Consider the following 21,011-nt stretch of genomic DNA (forward strand, 5'->3'; position numbering starts at 1 on the left):
CCTTCCACCCGCACACCACCATCGAACAGAACCGCTCATATTTTCCGAAGAAAATCATTTTCACCGACAAAGCCCCTCAGCGGGCCGTGCCGGAGAACACTTTCTCCGGAGACTCAAATTGCTCCCTTAAGACAAAAACCTTAAGAGAGCGAACTCAAAACTCTCGAATCTCTGCGTCCCAGGGGGTAACAGCAACAGCCGAACCTCAGTTAGAACTTCATTGGCTACAGCATTGCCATCCATTACCCTCCAAGAGTATGGTGTCAATGAGAAAGAAAATCAATTTATTTCATTAGTACAAAAGAAACAAAAAGGTGTTTAATTAGGATCCTGTCTATTTTTTTATATATTAAATAAAAATAAAAAAACTTATTGCAAATTCTGGATATAAAATATATCTTTATATTTAGTTATTTATTTAAAAAAAATATTATTTCTTTATCTCTATCGCAGAACGGTTCAAGATTGTGATACCTGCTACTTTGCTGAAGGATGATATTAGTCTTTTATTTCTTACAGTTAAAAATACGCGCTCGCACCTTTTAGTCTAAGTAATGCTGATCTCGAATGGATTAATTGAAGGTAATAAAGCACACACATTAATCTTGCATTTACTATAAATTACTTGGGATAGTGTCTTTCTGTAAAAATGGTTTCGACAGTAGGTTAACGAATAAAAATACTTTGTTTACTAACTCGCCCATCTAATCTTCATTTCGTCCATTAGGATTGAATTATTATTAACAAACATGCCCTTCAGAAAGGATCATTAAATGTTTAAGCCTACTTGTTCGAATGGTTAAGATCCTTAAGATTTAGGCTTAGCCCGTCTTTGATTGGAATCACTGGCCAGAAGGTGACTAGCACTTAGTGATTGCTTAGGTATCAGGCAACGGGAGAACTTCAGTTGTAGTCGTTTCCCTTAAAAGCTTTCAGCAGCTTCATAAATATTTTTATTGGACCTCGAAAAAAACTTCACCGACCCCCCCCCCCCTTCTCTGTGTTCTCATAGCCACAATATGGGGTCTTGAGTATAGTTTCTGAAGTGTGTGAAGGAGCGTGTCATTGAATCGTTCATTGAATCAATTAAATAACTGATGATCCAGAAAAAAATTATTCACAAATATTCTAAATTCGTTTCAATTCAATGAAATGTTTTCAAAAAATTAGTCGTAATATATTTACATTTTAAAACCTCGATTTTTGTAGAAGAGAATCAATTCAATTCTTAGAAAATAATTTGCTTTCGAAGTAGAATTAATATCACTTGAAACATTTCTTTGGAGACGGAATTTATCATCTACAAAGACAGCGAATTAAATGCAATGCGGTTTTAGATTTTACTTTATGATCGCACTGATATTTTCTTGTATTTGATTATTTTATACGAATAAGGTCTTAAGTAGGATCCTTTCTCGTTAATATAAGCACTTTACAATTTACATTGAACTTGTAATAGATTCAAAACCATTGCTTACTTACTTTAGCGAACTTTAGAAAATCTTTTTCCCTGAAGGTATTGAGCAAGTCAAAAAAATCTTCACAAATCTTATGATGCGCTAAATTTACTCTCAGTAAAACAAACATACAAAAAAATCACTGATGGAAATTATAAGAAAAGGATTTCAAGTACTTTCTCACTGCTTAAAAATCAGCAAGAAATAATTTCATCGGCGACAGATTTTCTTCCAGCACATTTCTCTAGTAGTTGTGTTTGCCTTTCTTCTTTTACTCCTTCCAACAGCGCAAGTTTAACAATCGTATGGCCCGAGTTCTTTCGCTGCGAGAACGTCGTATGATCTGTGTATGTCGCAATGGAATATTTTCCATTGGTTACATTTCCTTATGAATTCACTGTCCTTGCTATCAACACCACTCTTATCATAGTTAATGAAAGATTGCTTACTGAAAGGGACACACGGATTGCTTTCTGTTTTTATTCATATCTTTTAACACACACTTTCTTTCGTTTGGTTTTGTTGTGAAATATGGTCAGTGATAAAGTCGAAGGACATCCGAGTAAAATTAAAATTCACATAACTTCCTGGAGAATGCGCTAATTCTTTACTTTCATCGCTAACTACAATATAAATAATATTATATGATACATTTTTATATGTTTTTCCCAAAAATGTGTGAAGCCAATAATATGTATCTGTATGTATGCTTATATCGTAGGCACATTTAATCAAAATAGTCTCTAACATAGACGTTTAAATGTGCTTTAATATGCTATTTGAGGTTTTACTTTTCTCTATTAAATTCTGAAATGGGGTATTTGAGATCCTGACTAACATTATCGACGAGACCCTCAGTCGGTACAGACGAAGCCCTTTGGTCGGAAAGATCTGGGTTCGATTCCCATCTGTGACGTGAGGAACCTTTATCTGGTCTCTTTCGACGAATGATAAGTTAGCTGGTCTCATACGGAGATAAAGGGTTTTTTTCACCTCTCTGGAAACTCTGGTTTTTCGTACTCTATAACAAGCAACTGACTCCGTGAACACACACAGATTACAATCAGGAATACTTAAGACCCCAGCCATAGGCTCGATCCGTCAGCTATATGCCGGTCCCGAGTTCGGATAAAATGGGAGGTTAAGATAGTGCCGTACATAAAAGGGGACTCACGGCCGTAATATCATCATACGCTAAATAAATAAATTGATACATTTCGCTTCAGAACGAGAACGGATTCATTTAGTTCGGACTTTACTGAATATATTAGAGTTTTAAAGGCAAGATAATGAAATATACTTAAATGGTTGATGTAAATAATAAATACAAAACTATCTCTTGAAAAAGGTGTATTCATTTTTCATGTTACCTAACTGCCAATAGTAGTCTTCCAACGAAAGAAAAATATCTCATCCAAAACAGCCTTATCATACAAAAAAAAAAAAAAAAAGAGAGAGAGAGAGAGAGAGAGAGAAAAAGAGAAAGTTTTTTGCTTTTGCTTCATACATGACCCCCTCTCTCTCAAATAACCATCTAAACCGTTCTCTTTTAGAATACTTTACCCATTGAGATAATGTTCTTAAAACTTTTTCTTTAAAAAAATCCTTCATTTTGAAAAGAGGAGTAAGCTGAACCCATCATTTCTCTTTTAGCGATTCCTCGTTTAACACATGACGCTCATACTTTTATGAACAAAGTTCTCCTGAATGATGTGTATAGTACGGTCACTTGGAACCTTCACCTTATCAGAAATAATAAAAGCTGCAACCTATACTTAGCAACCATGGCAGTGACACACAAAAAAGAATATGTTGGGTTGTTCCGAACAGAAAATTTATTAATTTATAATTTCTTGGTTTGAAGAACGAAGTAATGTAAGAGTTAAAAAGCATGGCATCGAGAAAAGAAAATGTCAAAAATGTTGTAATAAATAATACATATATATATATATACACACACACACATCACTTTGGTTATCTCAACATATATACATCTCTGTCGTTTTATTATTTCAGATGTTTGTTTCAAAAAAAATTATTTGTTAATACCGATATCTTTGCTTTACTTTTATTTCAGAAAACAGTCGATTTTTACAACTCAGGCAATTCTAATTAATCCTGAACAATGAACAACTGCAAACATTTTTGATTCTTATTATATTGAACTTAAATGAATTATATTAAAAGGTGTTGGATTTAGCTACAATATTAAAAATTTTATCTTTGATTACAAATAAAATATAATATATTTTTGCAGATTATTATTTTATATTCTTTTATGTAGTTAAATTAAATCTGTAACACTGAATAGAGATTAATAACTATTATTGTCTATAGACAAAAAAAATGTAGTAGTAATATAGCAATATAGGAGAATGCAACATACTTTCTGTAATGTTTAAAACATAGTTTACAATATTAAATAAGTACTTTTAACTGTTAATTAACATTAGGATACTCATGAATGTAAATGTAAAGAATGCTTAATGAAATTCCATAGAATCCAGTAAATGTATTCCGAAAAACCATTTACGGATAATCAGTCTCTATCAAGTAGAGTTCTGCTACCTTGAAAACAGTAGCAAACAGCAAGAATTGAATCATCAAAAACTCATACTTTAGAGAGTTTAAAAGAAAATTGTAGAGCTGCACCAATTTTCTTTGCAGATGTTCAAAAGAAACAAAAAATGATAAACTATATATTATATATAAAAAAAAATCCCATTCGGTCTTTTTGCTTAGTCTTATATCTCCTCATTTTTTTTTCTTTTGCATTTACAGCTCGCCGAATACAATATTGAAATAAAAGAGGTTCTTGGATAGGACCTGTTTTTCAATTTCGTTACTAGTTTTCTTAAGCCTCCGACATTTCTATGAAATGATAGGCAGATATTGATTTGGGTTCCTTTATTTCACACTAGTGTCTGCAGCGGCTCATGTGAAATGCATCTGCTGTTGGATTCTCGTAAGCATTCAATACAATAGCATGAATTATTCAGTTGGCCTGAAACTGATTCAATATCTTGCTCTCTTAGAACGTTTTCTACCCACATTAATACGCGCACATAAAATTTCGATGGAAGAATTTTAGCGATATGGGAAATCTGTATTCTAAATGGATTTTTTCTTGTTAGGGAAAAAAAAAACATTTGTTTTTTATATGTTTATTACCCTCAGTTTTACATTACCTGTCACCAAAATCAATAATGAAATAAATTTGATTAAATTCAGTCTAGATTATCAAAATTATCAAAATTTAAAATATATAAAAATTACTATTATTATGTACTATAAAAAATTCTTTCATATTAATATAATTTAAATATTATATTGGAAAATTTGATTTTTTAGATACACCGTCTATTTAAAATAATCATTTTAATCCTTATAAACAAAGTATACGCATTCCACGTAGTTCGATGTAATCGAAAGAATTCAGGTGATGTATTTGAAATTGCAGTTATAAGCATTTCGAATAATATCGTTTTTTTATTTCATTTAATTCGGATAATTTTTGAATGTGTTTAGATTACATTACACATGGATTTACGAACGGTGGTATTACGCTCAAAGAAATGGCATCTGCTCGATAAAAGCCATAAGAATTCCTAATAAATATTTGATCAAAGAGAAGAAAAACAAAAATTATTAATGGGTATCGCAAACACAGTAGGCTCCACAATGCTACCTTATAAGACATAAGTAGAAGCACTCAGAAGAATGACCAGCTACTAATATTCTGTGACTTTGATCTGACAGATAAAGGGAACCGTGACGAAGGACTGCCCTCTATACCAAGTGAACTCATCTTACTGATTAATGATGGATGCCAAACTGCTCCAAAGCCCGAGAGAAATCAAGACACACAACTGCGTATTCCGAAGTGAATCAATTTATCAATTGATGCGAGCAGGAGGAATAAAAAAAAAAAAAAAAAAGATCGGGTCAGGAGTGATAGAGCAATGTAGAATTAAATTTAGAAAATGTCTGTGTAGAAGTAACGAATGCTATTAAGAAATGGATATTTTTTAAAGGAAACTTACATTTCGTTTTAATTTGATACTTATTATCCGCATCCTATATTTAAACTGAAAAAAAAATTTAAGTTAGAATTACAGAGTTGATAACAGTTTTTGCTTTAATCAACTCGTTAGTTTGGTGAGTTAGGTGAGTGGATCCGATTGACAAAAATGTATCTAAGCCAGGGAATGTTTGCTGCGTTCAAGTCTTTGTTGATGTATTAATATCTAAACATGCAGAACCCAAGGAACATGCAGGGATGATAAATTTCTGCAAGCCAAGTGTCGTTGGTGCATGGGAGTGAATATTAGCCATGTCAAAAGCACAGGTCCAGAATAAATAGCACGGAAATGAGATGTTTCAAAGCACATTGTGCAATGACAAGGGGCGACAAATTGAGGAATGAAAGAGCTCGTAGCAAAGACTGTTATAAGAAAGTGGGGTATGAAATACTTCCTTGTATGTTCATATGACAAAGATGAACGATGAAAGGATCTGAAGATTGTGTTTCGAATATAAAAAAAAAAAAAAGAAAGAAAAAGAGTACGATGGTGAGAACTATGCAAATAAAGGTACAGTTCGAATGTGCTTGGAATGATGTCAAGTCTCATTTGGGGTAGCAGACAAGAAACGTATTAATGACCTCCGTAAGCTGTATCGTCACGCTTTGGATGTGAATATATGATCGTATTTCATGTCGGAGTACAACGACCTCACAAATTCAGTTTATGTAGACCACAGGCATGCTTATAGGAAAAATCAGTGCAGCCACACTCCTTTGCTTGCATTCATTAGAAGATATCTATTTAGGACACAATACCCATCCCTTCCTTGCCAAGGTTGTGTAACTTCAGTATCGTTTGCCCCCCCCCTGGAATAATTTTAGATATAAGAGTAAATACCAAGTCGAAATTAAGTAGAGAAAAAAAAAAACTGTGTCAGAAGTCTATTTGCTTGAACTACTTTTGTCTGACAATGAGGATTAAATATTCTCAGATTAATCAAATAGAAATTGAACTGTCTTCATGTTCGTTATTTTATCCAGAAATATGCGTGATTGCAACTTCTCTGTAAAATTATAAGTTTTCCAGTCATGCAGTTATTTCAATACAGTACTGATATAAAGTAACACGAGCTTACTGGATCACGTCACTTGTAAGGATCTAATAGAAAATAATTAGAATTCTCAATTGTAAGTTGTGAATTCAAAATGTCGTTTGACACTTCATGACCAGGCTACATTCTGATAAGTATTCTTATTTTCTCTGACGTTATATGGCAAACGATTATATCACTGAATGTATATTTATATATGTGTAATTAATGTTTATAATTAAAGAAATACTAATTTTAACGTTCCTCTAGCATATGTAATATATAAATTAAACAAAAAAATAGCAAACAATTTATTATTTGTATGAAATATCCTACTAATTATATTTAATATTCAGAAAAGTTTGATAAACTCAGATATTTTAAATTGTTCACCAAAAATAGTTTGTTTTTGCTTACACACTTATTCTATGAATTTGCATTGCTTCCGTGAATTCTGATATGTTGTGATGTGGCCGGAATAAGAATAGCCCCACTGTAGCCCATGCATGTCGTAAGAGGTGACTAAAATGGGACACAGAGTTTCGCTCCCTTAGGTTTCTTCCGAAATTTTGTTCCCGGTGAGGGGGGGGGGGGTTAGCCTGAGAGAGCATTTTGAGTCTCTGGGGGGGGGTTCTCCGGAGTGGCCCGTGAGGGGACCTTGTCGGTGGTTGCTTTTCCCTGGAATATGAGCGGTTCTACTCAGTGGAACCAACGCTGAGTTGGACGATCTTTTGGCCACTCGTGTGAAGTGATCCGGGGATCGTCTTAATTTTTAGAAAGGGCTTTACTTATATACCAGCCCATGCATGTCGTACGAAGCGACCAAAATGGGTACCCAGGGAGGGTAATGGATGGCAATGAAGTTTCAACTGAGGCTCGGCTATTGCTGTTATCCTCCTGCCATGATCAGAGCTTATAGCGCTATATTACTCCATCTTCTACAGATAACGGGGAATATGAAAAGCATTCTTGCCTGACCCATTTAGCCAAAAAAAAAAATGATCTGTTATGGTGAGTAGGGTAAATATATGACATATAATTTCAAAATTGAAATCAGTAAATCAGGAGTCGAATACTCTCTTGAATCTAAAATTAATGCAATACATATCAAGATTAACAACTAGTCCCGTATTAATTTACTTCATTCTCTCACGTTATATGGTAATTACGACAAATGTTCTGGTAGGTAATTGTTGATTTTTCCGGTTAAAACAGCTTTCGACACTGAAGCGCCCCCTAGTACAGAATCACACTAATATTCAAAGACAGACAACTAACTCCTATTGGTGAATATTCTGAATTCTCGTCATCTTTTTAAACAAGTTTTAGCCGAGAACTTTCAAATAAATGACAAGTTTCTACTTATCTTGACATAACCGTAAGACTATGCCAGGAACTTGCATAATAAGCTAAATTCCAGGACGAGTTGTAAATAGCGAATTGTTATTTGAAGATATTAAGCTTATTGGACACCGATGATGACGCCACGCACATTCTGCACGAAACGTGTAGCCTCCGTCTTCAAGAGCAAACACCTTGACTTTTACTAATGACACCTGACCTCAATAGGCATGTTGCACCCTCCCATCGTGACTAGTGCTATCGCTAGCTTTACGAGCATTCCACACACAAGAAGGATGGATCGTGTCATTCGTCACTGTTACAAAATTACACTTCTTCACAAGAAAGTTTTCAGATGACAGAAGGAACTCACTCCGATGTCACACGGAGACTCGGTGATTGAGGGAAGTCGTGATGCATGGCGTCGCCCTCGCAACCCTTTCAGGGGGATGTTAATTTTCATTCTATTGTTTAAAAATGATTGATTTCGTTTTTATTGATTGGGAAGAAACGTTCGTTGAGAGCCAAATTTATTTCGCCTCCGAAGTTCGCATATTAAACAAGCCATTGGAAGGATAGAAGAAAGAAAATGCGCGAAAGTACAAGACCAGGTCGAACCTTTTTTTTTTTTTTAGGTGTGAACATGTTTATCTTCTTTGAATGCAATGAAAGATATACAGCAAACGTCCGCTATGTCGAGTACCGGTTTTTGCTTTTCACCAGGCGCGCTAACGAGTTTCGATAAATGCACTGGGGTTAGTGATGTTAAGTATGGGGAAAACACCCTTCGCAGCGAGTAGGAAATGAATAAAGCCGATTATTTTTCGCAGACATGCATTTCGGTTCTTGTGTTTAACCAAAAGACTAAAATTAAATACCATTAAATAAAAAACTGAATCAGAAATGTGGATAACGTTTCCATCCATCCAATACGTCATGAGTTTCCAATTCCACTGCGGTTATGAATGCTTGCAAATGTGTTTAGATGAGAGATGACTTTCATTACCAGGTATAAGACAATTATATGCTTAATAGAGATCCGAAGTGGATTTACAAAATTTCCATGTTTATTCTCTAGCAGTGGAGCACCCAGGGAGGGGGCCAAGGGGCCCTGCCCCCCCACCAAAAAAAAAAGAAAAAGGAAATAAACACTAGAAATTTTTCCAAAAATCTTTTCCTAATTAAAATTCATTTTTTTAAATTTATGTTGTGTCTTCTATTTCTGTACTATTTGTCATGTATTGGCGATCACTGCAGTCATAAGTCGTATGCAATGCGTAGTGTGTATTCGTAAATCGTCTACTCAACTCGGCCCCCCCCCCCCAAGATTAAATCTTGAGTGTTCGGGTCCCCTCCAAGATTAAATCCTGAGTGCGCCACTGTTCTCTAGATCAGGATTTCCGATTCATCTAACTTTAGGCTGCATACTGTACTAATACGTGTACAGTGAGCAGGCTAAAGCCGATGCAATAGATGCTATTAGATTAGGTATGCTAAGATAAATAATAAAATAAAAATGAAGTAGTAATATAGGAAATGATTCGTCTAAGAAATTAAAAGTGAGCTACGCCAGATTTCCTAATTTTATTGCACTCTTTACCTGATGGCTGATATACCAGTATTTACAACATTTTATGTACAGATTGCGTTTTCAGAACCTACATGAGGGATGGGAAAATATAAATAAAAATAGGGGGTGTTAAGAGTAATATATCCATCTTAGATGATATTTAACATATCATCAATAACCGCTTGTTGCAATCCTATGTGGCTATGTTAGGACAGGAAACTATTAATAGTCAGTGAGCCATAGAAAGGATATGTCTTGTAAGCCATATCAATGCTTCTGTTTCACTCCTAATTTCGTATTAGGTGGGGCATACTATTTAGGTTATTAACCAAAAACTAAAATAAAACCTAGTCATCCAATTTCTTTGGTCAGAAAAAAAAAAAGGTTTCAACTTCGGCGAAAGTTTTGTTTACTTATTACTCTTTACATTCATTTTATATTTGATATAAAATTATATTTTGTAAGCTTCTATGCAGAGAAAAACCTTGAATTCTGAACAACGATAGCTGAAAGAATCTCAGATGAATATATAAAAGCGTATTAACATTAACCATTTCAAATACAATCAATCCTTAAAAGGACTGGCTTAAAGGGGCGAAGCAAGAATGCTTTTCATATTCTCCGTTATCTGTAGAGGACAGTGTATAAGGTGTTATTGAACTATAAAGGATCTGATCATGGCAGGAGGGTAACAGCAATAGCCGATCCTCAGTTAGAACTTCATTGGCTACAGCATTGCCATCCATTACCCTCCCAGGGTTTCGTATTCTATTACTCTCTCCAATACCATCCCTCCAATCCTTAAAAGGACTGGCTTAAAGGGGCGAAGCAAGAATGCTTTTCATATTCCCCGTTATCTGTAGAGGACAGTGTAGGGATAAGGTGTTATTGAGCAATTAAAGCTCTGATCATGGCAGGAGGGTAACAGCAATAGCCGAGCCTCAGTTACAACTTCATTGGCTACAGCATTCCCATCCGCTACCTTGGAAGTCCTAAAAAGGACTCTAGAGCACCTCCTCGTCACGTCACGTCCCCTCCCCTCCAATATTTTTTATTTTTTTTTTGTAAAAAAAAAGTAAAATATTCCTTCCTTATAAGGACTGGCTTAAAGGGGCGAAGCAAGAATGCTTTTCATATTCCCCGTTATCTGTAGAGGACAGTGTAGGGATAAGGTGTTATTGAGCAATTAAAGCTCTGATCATGGCAGGAGGGTAACAGCAATAGCCGAGCCTCAGTTAGAACTTCATTGGCTACAGCATTGCCATCCATTACCCTCCAAGAGTATTGGATTGAATGAATCAATCACCGCATCTCACGGTCGATTGATTCTCCCCCTCCGTTTTCCTCCAGTAAAATATTATTATTCCATAAATTTCATATACTATTTTGATTTAAATAATAAACAGGTGTACTATGAAATATCAGATTCTTGACTATTAAAATATTTAATATTCTAAATTAAGTTTATTTCCTTTTTATTGTTATATTTAATTTTGTATTTTAGTCTAATATATCTTATAAGAACTATTAAATAAGTACTACTACTTATTTATATTCAGTTTAGGATTTGACATCAACCAAGTAATAGATATAATTGTTCTGGTAGGAACTATTTTTAGTTAAGATAACTTACAGCAACAGTGAATATGCCAGAATTTTGTAATACTCAATAAACACTATAATATTAATAATAACAATAATAAATGGTGATTGTTGCTGTTACAATTAAGGAGTTAAAACATGATATATTATTATGGAGAATGGGAATGAACGTTAGTGTGCCCTATTTATTAAAAATAATAAATAAATCTTGAAGTATTAATATTTTCATGTTTCTTATATCCATCAGATAGTCTGGACAAATTTAATAAAAACTAATTCAATATAAATATACAAGCTATGATATTGCCAATGAATGCATCGTTTGCTACCTTCACAGAATTACTGATGGTTTGACATCATGTATAACGATGATAGTATCGTTAATATGTACTCTTGTTAAAAATGACACGTCTTAATATACAGTGTAAGGATTTTGTTTAAATATTGGCGACTAAAAGAATCTAAAATGACATTCAACTAGCATGCAACCACTTTTAGGTGGGAGATGGATTTCATCCCCCTTACGTGAGACCGTCTGTACACTTATTAGAGGTCTGAAGTGACTTTAAAAGTTGCATGTTTTGTCTCTAGAGCAAGACTTCTGAATAATATAAAAATAAATGAATAAAATAAAACATAATAATGATCCTTAGCAAATGTATTATAGGTTTACGATTTTTGTTGTGCCAGTCACATAAAAACTACCACCAGCAGGAGCTAGCTACCACTGTTCTTTCTATGCTCTGTCTAACAGGAGAAAGATGAAAGGACAACCAAATATAATCGATTATTTACTAGAAAAATATATGCATACTTGATTTAGAAGGATGTCAAGTTATTAATATATATAGTTATAGTTATCGACTAACTATCTGCATAAAATTATCTTTCAAAATAACCAGTTTTCATAGTACACCTATTTATTAGTTAAATCAAAATATTATATAAAATTTATGAGCAGGATGAATCTTATGTTGGCATAGGTCAATCGACCGTTAGATGGGGTGATTGATTTTATATGAGATGCCCATAGGGTAACGGATGGCAATGCTGAACCAATGAAGTTCAACTGAGGTTCGGCTGTTGCTGTTTATCCTGGGTAAATGAGTTCGCTCTCTTAGGTTTTGCCCTAAGGGAGCACTTTGAGTCTCCGGGGTCAGTGTTCTCCGGCACGGCCCGCTGAGGGGTACGTGCCGGTGAATTATTTTCCTCGGAATATGAGCGGTTCTGCTCAGTGGTCGGGGAGCCCATCACTGAGTGGAACCAACGCTGAGATTAGGACGGTCTTTCGCCCACTATGGAGTGGCCTAGAGATCGTCCGTATTTTTGAGATTTCACCTTTACTTACATAGTCGGTGATTAATAGCCTTGGAGGGTAATGGATGGCAATGCTGTAGCCAATCTTACCCTCTGCCATGATCAGAGCTTTAATAGCGCAATAACACCTTATCCCTACACTGCCCTCTACAGATAACGGGGAAGATGAAAAGCATTCTTGGTTCTCCCCTTTAAGCCAGTCCTTATAAGGACTAAGGAATCTTATGTTGTTAATAATATGTATTATCATTTCTAAATCAAATTGATTATAACAACAGAACTAAAATATGCTTCAAATCGACCTGCAAATTTCAGTATCAAATCAAATTTATGGAATGAAAACATGGTCGTTGTTGCTACCTATCTTGATTTTATTAAACTAAATGTGATAATTAGAGAGGCAATGTCATAAATAATGTTACTATTTTACTTAGTAAAATTATTTTACCTCACGGAAACGGTATCTACCAGCTCAAAATTTCAAATTATATTAAATTTGTTATGTTTGCTTATAATATAATGTAAAAGTCATAATAAACTGCTCTCAGCTTTCTAGATATCATTACAAAGCCCAGTCACCATCGTTTCTATTTTTGCTAAAATTTTCATATGCTGATTTGTAACAAAGTGACAATATTCTATACAAAGGAAGTTATTTAAATCAGTTTGAATGTTATATTAACAAAAGATAAACAACTAAATAATCTTCAAACATCACCTCGTGGACTGTATGCTGTAGTAAATATGTTTTTCTTAGATTTTACATATTTCAAACATATGTAAACACAAATCCAATGAGATATTTATACTGAGCAATCCTGTATATTTTCAGATCACTTTTATTCATTATTTATCATCCTTAACAACCTAATCTGTTATCACGTATATAAATGACATTGTACTGATCAAATTTGGCAAAGAAAACATTGGATTAGGATTAATAATATACTTATTAACCACTCTAAGTTATGTTTATGGTATTCAAAGGAAAAAAACAACATAGCAAGTAGGTTAAAGAATCTACAAAGCACCACAGTTAACAAATGATCTGTTTTACATAGAATTGCTACACTGAGTACACAAAGGCGTAAACATGATGACTCCATGTAGCAAAACAATTATGGGATTATCATTATTATGAAATTTAAAGACGTATATCTACCAATATCTACAAATATAGCATTTTAGTTAACTTACAAAACTGTAATAAATACTAGTACTGTTCATTTCAATAGACGAGAATCTCTGATCTGTTAGTATAAATAATTTTAGTGCATTCAAAAGAGATATACAACTCTACACGATGTTAGTAGTTTGTTCTAAAATTCAGTAATTAAACATGTCATATTAAAATCTGCAATAATACAGTAATAATGTTTATCGTTTTTTTTTTCTCAACCTAACGCATTCTTTGGGAGAGTAAATAGTATCATCTTTGTTCTACCTACAGGATTCAAATCCTACTTTGCAGCAAGGAATACTTGTAAATGTTCTTATGTAGAAAAGGAATTTTATTTCTCAGTGTGAGGCCATCTACCCGCTTATTAAGGACTCTACAACCTTTCATAAGTGGGACTATCGTAAAAAAATTCTTAGTTCACGGGTTCAAAAGTGGGTATAGAAGGAACATACTTTTCATACCAGTAATATATGTGGCTCAGCGGATTCCATTTTTGATGTCTTCAAAATGTGATGTCATTCTCGGCAAGTGATGATTTCACTTTCGGGAGAGGAAAAATGTCAAAAAATATTAATATATATTTTAATATTAACCAGTGCCTTACTTACGATAGTCCAATACTAATGCTAACACTGCATCACTCATACCTTAAGTTCTTAAAAGAACTGGGCGATGCGATGGACTGAGTCCTTGACTCTTTATCCCGTCATCTGATTGAAGAAAATCTGTGTGGATGGAGTGTTATTGAGCTAAAAAGCTCTAGTCATGGCTGGGTAACGGCAATAGCCGAGCCTCAGTTAAAACTTCATTGGCTACAGCATTGCCATTCGTTACCCTGATTAGTAAGTAAAGGGTAAAATCTCAAAAAATCGGACGATCTCTAGGCCACTCCATAGTGGGCGAAAGACCGTCCATGTCTCAGCGTTGGTTCCACTCATTGACGGCCGCCCCGTCCAAGCACCCCGACGGGCTCCCCGTTTGAGCAGAACCGCTCAGCGTTGGTTCCACTCAGTGTCGGCCGCCCCATCCTAGCACCCCGATGGGCTCCCCGACTCCTGAGCAGAACCGTTCAAATTCCGAGGAAAATAATTCACCGACAAGAACCCCTCAGCGGGCCCTGCCGGAGAACACCTTCCCCGGAGACTCAATGTGCTCCCTTAAGGCAAAAACCCTAAGGGAGCAAACTCAAAAACTCATCACCCAGGATAACAGCAACAGCCGAACCTCAGTTTACTTCCTCGGTTCAGCATTGCTAATTGTTACCCTGGAAGTCCAAAAAGGACTTCTTTCCCATTTTAATGTTATCACCACTCATACCCACATCGATAAATAATACTAATATAACAGTAATAATATATAAAGGTGTACAACCTAGACAGCAAAATATATTTCTGAAATTATTTTACATAATTGCAATTTCCAGAAATCGTTAAATACGTGTAGTTTCATGTGCTTTATATAAATTTATTTTTTCATAAATAATTATATTATTTATTATGATTCTGCTCATGGAAACGTTATTCTGTCTGACTAACAACATGACATACATAACGATCTATCAACAGATAATTGGTTCTTCTTTTCTCTAATAAATTTGTAGTTGTGGTGATAATAAATAACAATTTTATTTCTAATAACAATATCAATTGTACATCATGTTTAGTTATGATAACTAGATCAAAGAAAAATCGAAATGCATTATGAATGATTACTATTTCAATTCTTATATTAGTAATTCGAAAACGATTTTAACTTTTTTTCCTAAAAGTATTAAACACAAAGGGTATTTTTTATTCCAATTTTCCTGTTAATTTAGTGTTGCACAAACATTAAAATTGTATTCATGGCTGTTTAACTAAACATAGAATGCGATATGCTTTGGAATGGTAATTATCCATAAAATAGCGTAAAATATTTAGATTTTCACATTTCTTATTCGTAATAACATCACTGTTATATTAATTTGTATTTATAACACCAGGTGTCAGTTTAAAACGCACATCATGTTAAATACGTTTACTTTTCTGGAAAAATGAATACAATTTTCATTCAATGAATACAATTCACTATAAGAGAAAAATGTAAAAAAAAATCTCAGTTTTCTTTACAAAATCCAGCTAAATACACAATTTTTCTAATTTGGATGCTGTGACTGATTTTGCATATGATTTTATAATTTTAACTAACATATGTATTCAGCTCCTATGTATAATATATACTGTGAGATTATTTATTATTATTATTATTATTATTATTACTAATTTATTATTTTATTTATTTATTATATAAATTTTATTATTATTTATGTGAGACCGTCTTCAGTACGATTCTAACTTATATAGGACTTTAATATTAGTTTAACTTCTTGGGTGTAATATAACATTCGTAGCGAATTAGCACGATTACTGTACTAATTTTATCATGAACACACACACACACACACACACACACACACACACACACACACACACACACACACACACACACACACACACACACACACACACACACACACACACACACACACACACACACACACACAATCATCATCATAACAACGCTCTATATAAGAACATACTGCACTGTTATATAATGCAATACATAACAAGATTACAGATAAATGACAGTTATCAGCCACCTATTATCATAAACCCATTTAATTTAATGTCAATGAGTTAGATGATCAGTATGATACCATTGTAGACAAAATGATGCATGAAATTTATTCAGCGAGTGTACTTATGCAGCCGCGCCAGTGATAAGCCTGAACAGCGAATCATATAGCGAAGAATAAAACACCTCCAACAACACATTCTAATGCAAACATACTGAGTTCCATAATAATATATCATTTACATTATCTTATTGTTAGGAAAATGTAATGCCTAACAGATATAAAGCACCAACACTAAAAATAGTCACATTTATATCACAACGCCCATTGCTTTTATGATTGTTATTCAAATTTTCATTCGATTTATATATAATTTTATTTCAAATATATAAAATTTCAAATATATAAATATACTTGTATATTCAAATATGAAATTTTCTTTGAATCTCTAAGATTTACTAAATGATTTTAATATATTAAAAAAATTTTAAATAAACTATATTTATAGTTTATTGATTTTTCATGTCATTACTGAAAAACAGTTCAAAATATATTTATGTCGATTTAATATTAAGAATACATGAAATGCTTTATATTTATAAATTTCAAAATATTCGGCAATTACCTTTTGAATGTAATAAGAAAAACGTGGGTTGTCTCTTATTATCTTAGCTCTGTTTATTTCATTCCTGATATTATTTTTTTTAATACAAAGGACTTTATTTTTTAAGTGATTTTATTATCTGGTCTTGTTTGAGAGTGAAGTTCTATTCTGTAATTATTATTATTATTGTCTGTGAATCAATATATTTTTACAACCAGAGTAGTTTTGTTTCAAAATTAATGATTTTCTTATTTAGAGTCTTCTTTAGTTTATAAAAGTAAAGATAGATTTTTTTTTAAAAAAAAAGAAAAGAACATATTCAAATTTTTCCAGAGGGTGATTTTTATTAATGTCCTAATTTTATTTTGTAAATGAACTATCAAACCATTCGAATAACAATGTAAATTCAGAGTTGAATCTGCTAATATAGTTTCCCAATAGTTCAAACATGAGAACAGCAATAAAATGCCGAGAAATCTCCATAAATATAAACTTTGTTTCATCATCATGGATCTAAAAAAAATCAAAAATGAAATTATGCATGGATATTACTTAGAAAGTCATCAACAAATAACAACACCCTATCATTGCTCAAATAGTACAGCTATATTTAAAATTTAAGTTTTCTCAGATTTCAGTGCTGTTGATATCTTTAAATGTCTTTAAATGTGTTGCTTTTACAGTCAAATTTATTTTATAGAACTGCCTGCAAGACTCCGTTATTTTGCTATCAACTTGTGGCTAGCTTGGTAAAGGGGAATATTTTTTGAAACCTATATATATATATATATATATATAAACCTTCCATTGCTTGAAACACTCCTTTCTAAATGCAAATAAGAGCCAATGGCAAGTAGCCAAAACAAAGATGTCAGCCACAGTATTAGATAAAAGAGCACTACCGAAGCCAACAGATTAAAGAAGGGTAAGAAAGAAAGAGAAAGAGTTTAAGAGGAAATTTGTCATTCTTCTGAAAGGACTGTCAGGAATCCATGAAAAGAATGACCCACTTTTATAGAAAATAATTTAAACGTTTATCAAAATACATGTCATCCTGTTAACAGTAATTTCAAAGCGAATGTTTTATTCCAACTAAAAACTATAAAATGTAAAGATATTTATCGTTTGATTAGTGTACGAGGCCTTAGGAGTGATTTTGTAATCGCTGGGATTTTTGGAGAAAGGGGAAGTGTTTGGTTAGCAATGGATGAATCCTTCTTATATCCTTGAGAAGGAGCTTCATTTTATCTTTCAGTGAAAACAGATCCAAAAATAATAATAATAAACTGAGGAGAATTAAAATATTAAGCTGGATGATAAGGAATAAAGAAGAAAATTTTGCAATGCATTATTTTTAGTTTAATTGTATTTATTTTGTCATTTTTGTAACAAATAGAGGTTGCACTAATTAACTACATATTAGTTATTACATATTCCATAATTTTATTCATATGCTCCTATGAATGCTGTAATCCTATTACTGTATTCATGTTCATATATTCCATATTATTTTACACATCATAAATGGAATATTATTGTATCATTTATGAAGACATGTCTAATTCTTATTCTATACTTTGATGGCTTCAAATTATTATTTGATGCTGTTTTTCATTTCAATTTCCAATACATAGAAATCCAAGGGTATGAATGAATATTTAATTAAGAAGGAATTACAAGTTCGTTTTTATTAATTAGCTTCAGTATTAGTAAAAAATATTCAGTTCTAATGCAAGGATAAAATTTGTGTGTGTGTGTGTGTATGACATATTAGAGTATTAAAACTAAAAGCATGTTACTTGAATGATTTCGTAATCTATATATATATATATATATATATATATATATATATATATATATATGTAGAACTTGGGAAATGGAGTAAAAACCAGGTTTAAAGATTGCTTGGTATTTTTAACACGCACACACACACACACACACACACACACACACACACACACACACACACACACACACATATATATATATATATATATATATATATATATATATATATATATATATATAAGTTCAGCATATTTATATTATTTTCTCGTCCATTAAAATTACCCAGTTAATTAATAGTTCAAGATAAATCATATCTATATCTATTTTTTTACAGTGCGTTATTTTAACACACTTGATTATAATACATGTTTCTCAATCTTCATGAATGTCCCAAAACTCACTCATAGAGATATGACTGATTTTTATCTTATGTATGCAATCTACATAGTTAAAACTGTTATCATGTGACCTCTGTTATTTACTGTGTGTTTACTGATATGTCTTCAGTTCAATAAAAATTCACTTATGGTTTACAAATTTAAAAGATCTTTATTAAAAATGTACAGCAGAGCGATGAAAAAAAGCTAAAAAAAAACAGCCCATGCATTTTCAATTATTCATCAAAGAAGAATGTTAGAAATGTTTAAAATGAAAATATCAAATATTAAAATAGCAACAATTGAAACCTACCTTTAAAAAAATATGGTGTGTACGACTTCAGATGAATATCATGGTGGGATTTTAATGGGTGTGTGAAAAACACAATAAGTTGAGTTAATTATTTTACTTAACAATTTTATTTTTATAAAATTATCTGTCATGCACTATTTCTTTCAGATTTTTGTATAAGTGCTCATATATGTCTACCTAAACCTTTTAAACTAGCTGAAAAATACTAAATTAATTCTACGGAAATAAAGATATTCACACTTGCACATAAATGACAACATGGCGGCTATGGCCAGCGTTATTGTAATGAGCGAGGCTTTGTGTCGTTATTCACATTATATAATTGTAGAGTTACGTTTACTGTCTCTCCAAACCTCTCATTGGAAAGTGCATACAACAATAATTAACAAGAATAAGATTTTCCTTACCGTTTTTGGTGTAATAAACGTTTTCCAGAGGCAAGCGTCGATTTGTGAAGTCGTGTTACGCGTACAGTCTGTAGCCAAGACAGTCGCCATATTTATTGACGTGGTGAAGGGCCAGCCTTTAGCCATTGAAATGTTCTACGTGAATAACGTTGCGTGTGTGAGATAAGAAATCCAGTTCCATAGAAATATCAGGACAAGTGAGGTTAATGGTCCTATTCAACTCTCTTCTATTATTATCACGAACAAAAAAAACCAACGAATCTCTTAATGAGTTTTTTGAATAAATGATAAACAATAGCCAATAAAAAAGTTATGCAGAGACAATGTGTGTAAGCCTTTAACAGTGAAGCTTTTATAACTGTCATTCTACAAGACTAAATCTTTAATTAGACGGTACATGGATGACAGTTCATGAATTGTTTAGTTTCTTGTTCTACTAATTGCAGGGGCATGTAAAGGACAAACTATAAGGAAATTTTCTTCCCGGAATTATAAGTTATAACATAGCGAAGAAAGTGAAGTTGAAAATGTGTATTATTATTATTATTATTATTATTATTATTATTATTATTATTATTACATTAGGATGTAACTGTAAACAATGGCATGGTTTGACGGAAGTCTTGGGGAGGGGATGAGAATAAATAAATAAATAAATAAGACCAGAATATTTCAGTTCTTCACATTCAGCCTTATAGGACGATATGAGATCACTCTACATAACAAATACACTGTGTTAGATGGAAATACATGAATACCTTTGACATAAGTACATATAGACTTATTCTGTAAATAGATAAAGAATGTGTGAGTGTGTCAAAGGTTAAAATTATCTAAAGAACTATTTTAAAGTAAACATATTTTTAAAAATAAACAAATAACGTACTCTCTATAATTGATATTAAGACAGAAATGTATAATATGCTATTCTAAACTGTTTACAGTTAGTTACGTTTATTTAAGAATAATTAATCCGATAACACTGTTTTTCTACGCTTTGGTGTTTTCTTGCATTCAAGAGCATCACAGAGAGAACTAAGAAACAGTAAGTAGGAGTATTTTGCTCTCCTAATTTAAATACGAATACCGACCATTCTGATTGGTTAACAGAACTATATTTAACGTTTCTTGACAGCTGGCTTCCCGTAGCCAGCTGTCATTGGCTCCAACGCGGGCGCCAGCCTTAAGGAAGGGAAGACCGACCAAGCTTCCTTACCCATAGATACATATAAGGGAAAAGAGTCAAAAGATATCTTTTATTTTTGCTTCGCCTAAAATTCAAAAATATATTATCAGCTTTCAAAATAACTACTAAAATAAATATGT

This window comes from Typopeltis vanoorti, chromosome 13 (assembly GCF_054136105.1).
Source record: "Typopeltis vanoorti isolate ZY-2024b chromosome 13, IOZ_Tvanoo_1.0, whole genome shotgun sequence".
NCBI classification, from domain to species: Eukaryota; Metazoa; Arthropoda; class Arachnida; order Uropygi; family Thelyphonidae; genus Typopeltis; species Typopeltis vanoorti.